The following is a 10,483-nucleotide window of genomic DNA, read 5'->3' as shown; positions in this document are numbered from 1 at the left end:
GATGCAGGGGAGACAATGTTACAGATCACTTAGCTATACCCTCAATATACGTAAAATACGGACCACCCTGTATGGCATGAGAGGCCGTAAATGTGTGTTGATTCACAAACAAACTAGTCGTAACTATTATTGAGTTTTTGCTGGAAGGACAAGGAACAAAGGGCACAGCCTCTCTCTTGTTCTTCTGGCAAAAACATAACATTTCTTTCCCCTTAACTTGGCCCTGACTTTTTTTCTTTTTTTTTATTCTGCAACATATTTCAAATGGCTTATTGTAGAAAAAGACAATACAGCACTAAGGCTGTACATTCTTTCCACATCACTTTGTGACTATCTTTCTGCATAAGCAGTTTGAGTAAGAACACTATACAGTACTCAGGATGAAACTTGTAAAATTCTTGTCACATACAGCTTGTAAATTTTCCTGTTTGAGAACCCCCTAAATTTCCTTTTCTTCTCGGCTATGGAACCAATCGTGATAGGTTGCACCATTTTGAAATTGTCATAACAATGTCATAATAAGTATCTTCTATTGGTAGCTACAGAACCAAACTTTAACCCCAAAAGAGCTAAATACAACCAAAAAATGCTAAAAAACATTTTCACAAGGCATGAACAAAGCAATGAAAATTTATTCATTTCTCAGCTATTATGCCATTCATGGGACATCATACTCTGAGAATGTCATAAGAATTGCCTTCCAGTGGTATCATTAGTTTTCAAAAAGAGTCAAACGTATCCTAAAAAGGCCCAAAATACAACCCTGCTCACTCAGGTAGGTCCCACATTTGCAGTGTGGATGCCTATTCTTGATACAAGATTTTAGTATTAATCTATATTTACAGTTCAGTGGCAAAAAAAGGCAATACAAAGGCTCTACATCCTTTCCACATCACCAGAACCATATTCTGGAGTTAATCTGATGTTAAAACTCAGTATTCACAAGAGGTGGAAGGCAAGTTAATGTGAAATGAGTTTAATTATGAGAGAAAAGTTATCACAAGTTATTTTGTGAGCACTCCCAGTACGCAAAAATACATGGCCACGTGGAACCGACTACAGTATATATACGAAGATCATAATCTGGTGGCAGTAGGAGACTTCTTAGCATATTTTCTTTAGCATTATGACTGACTGACTGAATGAGCAAAGCAAGCCAGTGAGAACACTATTAGACATGTAGTTGGGTGGTAAGGCACACCACCTAAACTGCTATCTGGGAAACTATACAAGCATAAGTGGATCTATGCAAATCAATCGAAAGCACACAAGGTAATAGGAATTACACATCACTTTTCTCAAAATTTGCCACCATATGGCTGAAAACAAGAGTAAACCAACAAAACTGTGTTCTTAAACTATTAAACTACAGTGGATAGCCTATATGCACACTGCTGAAATGCTTATCAAAGAGTAATATGTGCCAAACTGGGCACCAAACTAAGTTGTCTCGGAAATGATTAAGTTACTGTACATCTAGCCTATACACAATGTCTGAAAACCTGCTGAAAAGTTATGGGTATCACTAAGTGGTTTTCTTCAAAATATCAATGTGTGCATTAACATCTGGCAAGTGAGATGGCAGAATCTTCAAAACGTCAAAGTGTGCATTAATATCAGGGAAGTGGAATGGCAGTTTCTTAAAAATTTCAAAGTTTCATTAATATTTGGCAAGTATGATGGTGTTCTCTAAAATGTCAAAGTGTGCAATAATATAAGGCATGTGGGACAACGAATTTCTTTTACCTAAAATATCATTGACAAACTTGCTCACTCATAAAAGTACCACATTTTCCAGTGTGTACAACTTGATTTTATTCATTAACAGCATACTGGTGACATGCATGTGCGCAGTTAATTCCATGTGACCTCATAATACAAACAAACATAAATAAGAAATGCACACAATACATAAACAGAGAAAATATAAAACAATGAATTCTGTTTAAACTCTAAAAATTATATTCAAAGAAAATCTATATAACCTTTAAAACTTCTGGTAAAAAATCTATCTAACCTCTAAAAATCTGAGTCAAATAAAATTTATCTAACCTCTAAAAAAAAAAAAAAACTAACCTCTAAAAATTCTGGTCAATCTTCTGTTTCAATAAATCTGCTGAAAAACTCATAAAACAGGGTGATGAAGAATGTTATCACTTACATAAGCTACAGGTAAAGTAGGGTAAGGTAAGGTAAGGTAAGGCTGGGTAGGGTAAGGTAAGGTAAGGCCGGGTAGGGTAAGGGAAGGCAATGTTAGTTGGGTAAAATATAGTAGGGAAGGTTAGATAGGGTACGGTATGTTAGGCAGGGTAGGGTAAGGTAATGTTGGTTGCATAAGATATGGTAAGGAAGGTTAGACATGGTAGGGTATGTTACAGAGAGTAGGGTAGGGTAGGGTTGAGAAATGTTGGTTGGGTAAGATAGGGAAGGTTAGATAGGGCAGGGTAGGATATTATATGGTAAGGTAAGGTAGGGTAGGGTAGGGTAGGGTAGGGTACAGTAGGGTAAGGCAATGTTGGTTAGGTAAAATATGGTAGGGAAGGTTAGATCGGGTAGGGTATGTTAGACAGGGTTGGGTACCGTATGATATAGTAAGGTAAGGTACGACAGAGTATGGTATGGTAGGATAGGGTAGGGAACAGTACGGTGGGGTAAGGTCATGTTGGTTGGGTAAGATATGGTAGGGAAGGTTAGATAGGGTAGGGTAAGGCAAGGTTGGATGGGGTAAGATATGGTAGTGAAGGTTAGATAGGGTAGGGTATGTTAGGCAAGGTATGGTGTAATACAGGTAAATTAAGATGAGGTAGGGTAAGATCTGGTCAGGTTGGGTCAGGTAGGGTAAGGTAGGGTAGGGCAGGGTTGGATTGGGTAGGATTGGGTTGGGTAGGGTAGGGTAGGGTAGGGTAAGGTAAAGTTTGGGCAAGGTAAGGTAAAGGTTTGGGCTAGGTACGTTATGCCTGATAGGGTAAGGTAAGGTAGGGCAGGTCAGAGTCAGGTAATGTACAGTAAGGTAAGGAGGCTAAGGTAAGACACAGAAAGGTAGGTAATGGTAAAGTATGGTAAAGTGAGTTACTTTGCATCAAATACATGGGGGGGGGGGGGGGAGTCCATAAATCAGTAACATCTTTTAATCACCCTGCAAAGTTTTTTAAACGTGTTTTTATTTTCTCCAAGCTCAATGAAAATAAAATGCTAATAACTGAGTCTGGGAATTTAGCCTACTGTCAAAATCTGGACTGACCGCTATAAAACTGAGAGTACGATGGTGTAAGTCCCTAATTTCTTATGGTCATTTAGGGAACACTGTAATTACTTCTGCCAACAAAGTTGGAGAAGGATATGTGTTCATCCAAGTCTGTCTGTCTGTTTGTTTGTGGACATGATACTGTTATCTCCAAAAGCTGTTTATCAGATTTCAACAAAATCTGGAGGATATGTGGGCACTGGGTCAAGAAGTTGCTTAGATTTTCAGGTGGATCCAAAGACATGAGTAAATCATAAATTTTACTGGTGTCAGTGGAGGTATGCCTTCTTTTTAACTGTTTAACAGGACAGACTATGACTGCTGAATTAATTACCTCCCCAAATGAGGTTTCATGGAGGTTTGTATATCGTTTCGTTTCGTTTTTAAAGGCTCCAACATGCTTGCATGTGTCGGCCTTGGTCACCTAATGGTGGCTCTCCATGCTGCACGATCCACTGCAGCCTCCCTGTTCAGTCCCTTAACCCTAAGGTCACACTTAATGACCTCGTCTCATGTCTTTCTCGGTCTACCCCTCATAACCCCACTCCCAATATTAACACTTCTCACCTTCCTCACCCAATTATCATCCCCCATCCTCTCCACATGTCCAAACCACCTCAATCTACCTCTCCTCATCACAACACCAATACACTCCAGTCCCATCCTACCTCTCAACTCTTCCATTGTAAACCCAGCCACTCCAGGCCTTGGATGCAGGGACGCACTGCACATCCACCTAATCATTGTCATTTCTGTACGTCTGAGCCGGCGAATATCTTCCTCCCTCACTGCCCAGGTCTCACTGCCATACAGCATTACACTCCTAACACATGCTGCATACAAAGACCCCTTAGCACGTAGGGAGAGCCCTCTCAATGTCAGGAGAGGCAAGAGCTCCCTGAACTTCTTCCAACCACTTCTCACCCTAGCCACAGAGCTAGCTCCAGCCCCACCTCCAGCACACAACATGTCTCCCAAATAACAAAACTCTTCCACACACTCAAGAGATTCACCCGCAAGTTCAATCCTTTCACGTCTGACAATCTCCACCTGCTCACCCCGGCACGCCGTACACATAAAATCAGTATTATCTCGCAGTCTACCTCTGATACCACTACATCTCTTATGCACCCATTTATCACACACACCGCACAAGATAGAATTACTTCCCACGCCCTTGTGGCAAACTGCACATGGCCACTCTCCCTCGTCTTTGACAGTACCGGCACCAACCCTAGATATCATCACTTTTGTTTTATCTGCATTTACCCTTAAACCCTTTTGCCCCATACCATCTCTCCACTTCCTAAACCTTTCCTCCGCCTCCCTTTCATTCTCTGCAATCAACACCTAATTATCAGCATACAACAACTCCCACGGGAGTCCGTTTCTAAAGTCACGTGAAAGGGCTTCAAGTATATGGTAAACAATGAATTACACTGACACTGGCAAATATATGCACTTTCTAAATGCTTTTTAGTTGTCAGATGTGATCATCCTGCATTCCACCTTACAGAATGCAGTCAAGCAATGGTACAGAAAGGTCAGACATGTTGTATCACCACATTTAGGGGACACCCGTAACTGTCAGAGGTGATCAGCCTGGACCCAACATTAGAGTGCAGTCGGCAACAATACAGAATAGTCAGACATTCAATCATGGTCTCATGCTTCAGAAGTACCCGGTAACTGTCAAACACTATGAGCTTGTCCAAATTTTCACACACTCAGTTTTAATATGACCCTCACACCTATGCTACTCAGGGTCACATTCTAAGTGCGTTTGGAGATTTCATAAGATCTCTTCCTCAGTTATTTATCCTACATATTAGAAGATCTTTTACCCATGTGACTGTAGGTAAGAGTCAAAATCCAAGCAAAGACTCTCAACTTGTTACAAATCATATTATACATCTCAAATTTCTGTTTTTACCCCAACAGCTTCCAGCAGTTGTTGGGAAGTAATTAAGGGTTTTTGGCTTGGTTTTGCTTCTAGTACACTGAGAATATCAGCTGTACCTTGGCCAACCACAATACAGGAATTCTTTAGGTGGAAACATGGTGTAATTTTTATATTACATTAAATTACATCTCAATATAAGTACTCTTTTACACAATGAAAAAACCAGGTGGTTCCCCTCCCTGGTTAAACAAATATTCCTCTATTTCCTCCATATCCCCAAATAAAGGATGGTAGACTGCAGAGGAAGGGTTCATATTCAAATGAGCCTCGAATTGCAAAATAATACTGGGTTAATTGATGTTACCGAAGTCAAGGGCTTGAACTGGAGTGTGGCCCATTCAACTGGGAAGACTTAGTTTTTTTTTTTTTTTTAATTATTATTATTTTTTTAATCTGACTCTACAGCAGGGGTTCCCAACCTGGGGTAAATTACCCCAAGTGGGATAATTTGGTCTTTTGTGAAGGGTAATGGGGGAGGTAAAAAAAAAAAAAAAAAAAAAAAAAAAAATCATACCAGTTATGATAGACTTTCAGACCTATACTAAAATTCAGAGATGAATGTTTAAAGTCATGTTTATTTGGTATCAGTGTTAATCATAAAAATAAATTACTCCTTGCAATAACTCTCTTGGTTTTAGCCTAACCTTTAATTAAGTCCTACATTCAAACTAAAATCTAGGCATCAAAATGTTAAGCAGCTAAAATGCAATTGTGGAAACATAAGCAATGAGGGGTAATGAGTGAAGGGAGGTGTGGAAAATGGGGTAATGGGTAAATAAAGGTTGGGAACCCCTGCTCTACAGCCTACCTCACCCTCTCATCCAAGGGTAGGAAAAGAGGTATGGGTGATAATGATGATATTGATGCAGACTAAGCTGATGCAGTATTAAGACGGTATAAACAGCATACATGAAAAATATTATCATGTAGTATACATGCAAACTGTAAATCACTAAAGAAGAGATGCTACAAAAACTCCTGTGCCACCAAGAAAAATGGCCTTAATTCTAACACATACAGAAACACTAGACATGTGGGATCATATGGGCCTTAGCTAAACTAGTGAAGAACCTTATGCCTGAAAATTCTTAGGGTGCTAAACCGATGTGTAATATGGGCCCTTGCTTGAGTGACATATCTTCCATATAAAAATTCTTAGGGTGTGGCTGACTGACCAGGCCTGCATCTACATAGCATATGAAAAAGAAATCTGGTTTACCTTTAACATCACAGCAAGACGAATGGATGCAGATGGTTTTGCTGATGATAGATTTCTTGCATTGCCATCCATCAGGGCAGCAGCCCAAGTCAGTCCACTGCGGAATAAAGGTTCCTCCATCTCTTCCACTCTGATGTATTGGCTGTCAGCATGTTCCATCATATCCCAGCGAATCTTGAAGTCAGAACAAGATGGCAAGATGAGATTTGGGATCCACTCCTCCATCTGCTAACAAAAATCATTATCAATGTCATCATCTTCAATTATATTCTCACTATTATACATGGAGTAGTTATGATCCAGAAATATGAAAATACAGAGGTTATTATCAAAAACATTTTCATTCTCCAAGCCTTGCAATTCCCACTCACTCACTCAGGGTAAATGCTGCAGGGTGTAAACTTCACTCACCTTCTCACTCCATCCACAAAGGTTCCCTCATGCAAATGTCAAGGCAACGACTCTTCCCCCATTCAGTATCTCCCGATAAAAATGACTGACATAATTCAGCCAAGATTTGCAGCCTTCTTCTTGGTGCCTTCCTTCCCGGGTTGATGCATTCAGATATTAGCCTGTGAAAAGGATCAACCTAAGGAAAACATGCCATGTGCCCATATATCTAGAGTTACTGTTCACGTATTATGCAAATACAAAAAAACATAAAGCGTACAGTTTTAACATTATGGTACTATTTACTGGGAGAGATTTGGTTACATGGTGAACTCTCCTAGTTTTGCTGGCAAGAATATCATATTTCACTCAGCACACATTTTGGTGCACACTGTTTCTAGGTTATAATGAAGTAAAATCATTATACGGTACTGTACAATGAAGTCTCGCATCTGGCGTTTTTTTATCTGGAGGTTTCGCATCTGGCGACTGGTTAGAAACTTTCCAAAGCCCCACATCTGGTGAGGTAGCTTCACATCTGGCAGGCACTCGCCAGGCAAAATTCCGTGAGCATCCAGCACGGCATTTGGTGGCCATCTGGTATTTACCTACCGGTAATTGTATTTACCTAATTGTGATATACAGGAAATGTGACGATGCCACTGTGTACACCACCACAGCACAGACCACAGTGACCACCTTGCCTGACTAGTTCTTGTGCCTGTGTCTTGTGTTTGGTGGCATTTAGCCAGAACTTGTTACAATAGTACAGTATGATGGCAACCTTGCGAGAGACCAGAAGCACAGCTGGCGGTGGCGAGCCACCTTAAAAACCTGATGGACCGAAGGTTTTGTTTCCTTTACATATTTATATTGATGTTTAGTATAGTTATCCTTAACTTCCTTGCAATAAAAGTACAAAAATATGTAAAATAGGGTACCTTTCAAGTGACAAAAGACTCCTGTTAATTTGTCCCCATTTAAAGTTTGTCCCAGATCTGGCGGTTTCGCATCTGGCGCGATTTATTTAGACTACTGTATTCACCAGATGTGAGGCCCCCATATACACCATTTCCTGAAACTAATTTAGTTCTGCTACTTTCATTATTGGATACTCACTTGCTTTTCCACTAGCTAAACCTGTGATGCTTGTTGGGTACAGCGCACCCTCATTATAACACCCGAATGCATTTTTGAAATCCAATCGTTTAATGAATTTTGTTTTGTAATCATGTAATCAAGAAAAAGATCACATACTAGTAACGAGATATCAGGCATCACAGTGACTGTACAGGCAAACCCCGACTTACAATACCCCTAGATGCGATACCCTGGACTAGTGATGGGGGTAGAAATATTGTACAACACAACCCCCACCTATCGTAGGCCTATCCCCGGTATTGCAATGGGTTTAAATTTTATTTTACCTTTTTTGATGACATTTTAGACTTAAATTTTGTGTTTGGGTTGATTTATAAACTGTTTTTAGACTTAGCTTAATGTGTTGTGAACAGTGTCATCTGGGGTATGGATTCTCACCCATCAGACAAGGTACAAAACAGTGTGGACAACTAGGCGACTCAACAAAGAATATTTCGTGTTTGACCACTGAACTGTCATAACATATCATGGAATACATAATAATTTTAAATAAATACAGTATTAATAATTATGAAAACCTTAGAGTGACTATTTCATGCACTGATGAAAACTGTGACACTGATAAATCATGTGTTTACATTCAGGCTGTTCAAGGGAAGATGTTTTGAATATACAGAGGTACACAACAGTAATGTTGTTGCCTGAGGATCCTGTCTAGGACGAAAAACATCTTGGACCAACAAAAGACATAGAAAAAATTAATATTGTCACAAACTCTTCAAAAAGTGCCCCCCAAAACATCAACCTAGACCTATTTTGGCACCAAAACAAATTTCCTCACCCTGAAAGTGTTGCTTCTGAGCTTATCTCCAGCTTAGTATCCTGAGGTAGATGGCAGCACTTCAAGGGGTTAGCAGACAGTTTCCTAAGCATAGTTACATATGAGGCAGTAACCTAGGAACAAACACTGAGTGCAACATGCGGCAAGTGCGTCCACGATGCTCTGGTGAAAGACAAAAGCAAGCCCTGCTTGCTCGTCACATGACTAGATGCCAATATTTTATTGGACAACATCTCAACCACGTCACTCTCTCAGGCGCGAGAACCGTGCTGGACCAGGCGAGACCGTCATGACTGTATTCTCCTTGGATTTGGGCATTTATGAACCATTGGTTCTGTATTGGATGCATGCAACTGTATTACACCAAAATTCTGGAGTATTATTTATGGTCTCCGTATTGGATGAGAATTGTCTTGGACAAACCCATCTTGGACGCAAAGGTACTGTAAATGTTGGAAAACAAGAGAGAAGAAAATAAAGCAGCTTGGAAACCAGAACAATAACATAAAGGACATAAAGAGGGGCCTTTGAGCAGGTTATCCCAATCACATCATCGATTGATAACTCATGTGTTTACATTCGGGCTGTTCATGGAAAAACACTTTGAAAATGCAAAGGAATTTCAAAATAAATGTTGGAAACCAAGAGAGAAGAAAATAAAAGAGCTCAGCAACCAGAACAGTAACAAAAACAACATAAAGAGGAGCCACTGAAAAGGAATTCCCGATCACATCATTGATCGCATTCCCTGTCAAAACATCAGCTATTTTCCGTCACAACATATCGCACCTTGGACGATTCTGCATCGTTCATACATTATTGTTATGCATAACATTTGTTTATTTAATTGTCCCAGGACCATCTGATGGTGGGACTGTACACAATGCTGCTGCTGCTTCTCTCCCGAGTTTGAATACAAGTCTGAGGTCACATTCTCCAGTGATCTTGACTGGCTACAAGCGAGATGGGCACTGATTTTAGGATTAGGTTAGCTTCTTTTACACCTGTTAGGCCATTTAGATTGGCTTTAAACTTTTTTTTGGACTCATCTGGGTGGGTTTAGGACTTGGTTGGGGGGGGGGGGACCCAAGGCTCAAAAACACGTTAAATCTACCCCAAGATACGGTACCCCGCCTAGCGATGTGTTTTTTCTTAACCAATTCCATCATTAAACTGGGGTATGCCTGTATATGCAAAAAAAAGTTAAATTCTTATTAATCTCATGTGCAAATGACTGTACAGTACACTATAATGATTGTATAAAGAGAGTGTGCTGTATTTCTTGTACTAACTGGCAAACACAGGGTATGCAGTTGTGTTTTCTATAGGTTCCTCATACCAGTAGCAACAACCTTTTCCTTTACCACTTCCTTAGCTGATGATGTTAGATTAATGCTTAAAACTGCCAACTTCACTGTCTCATTTTTCTTCCAAGCAGCCTGATTGGGTTAGATGAGGTTAAATTACCAGTAATGCTTTGGGGAGTCTGAGGAGCAAAGGCATCCAGTCAGGTTGTTAGATGTGGTTAGGTTTGGATAAAACAAGGGTTTTCTGATTTATGCAATTTATGTGATATTAACCATCATTTTCCTGTGAAAATGCTTCTTTTCTCTACATGAGTTTCCATGTTCAACAGAGGGACTGAGGAAGTAGAAAAAACAGGGAAACAAGGCAACTCCGAAGGAAATGAGTCAAAATCAAATGAACCACAAAAACTAATCAGAA

The sequence above is a fragment of the Coenobita brevimanus genome, chromosome 24, assembly GCF_032717465.1.
Source record: "Coenobita brevimanus isolate Jiangsu-jjx chromosome 24, ASM3271746v2, whole genome shotgun sequence".
In the NCBI taxonomy this organism is placed as follows: domain Eukaryota; kingdom Metazoa; phylum Arthropoda; class Malacostraca; order Decapoda; family Coenobitidae; genus Coenobita; species Coenobita brevimanus.
This window is presented reverse-complemented; position numbering follows the sequence as displayed.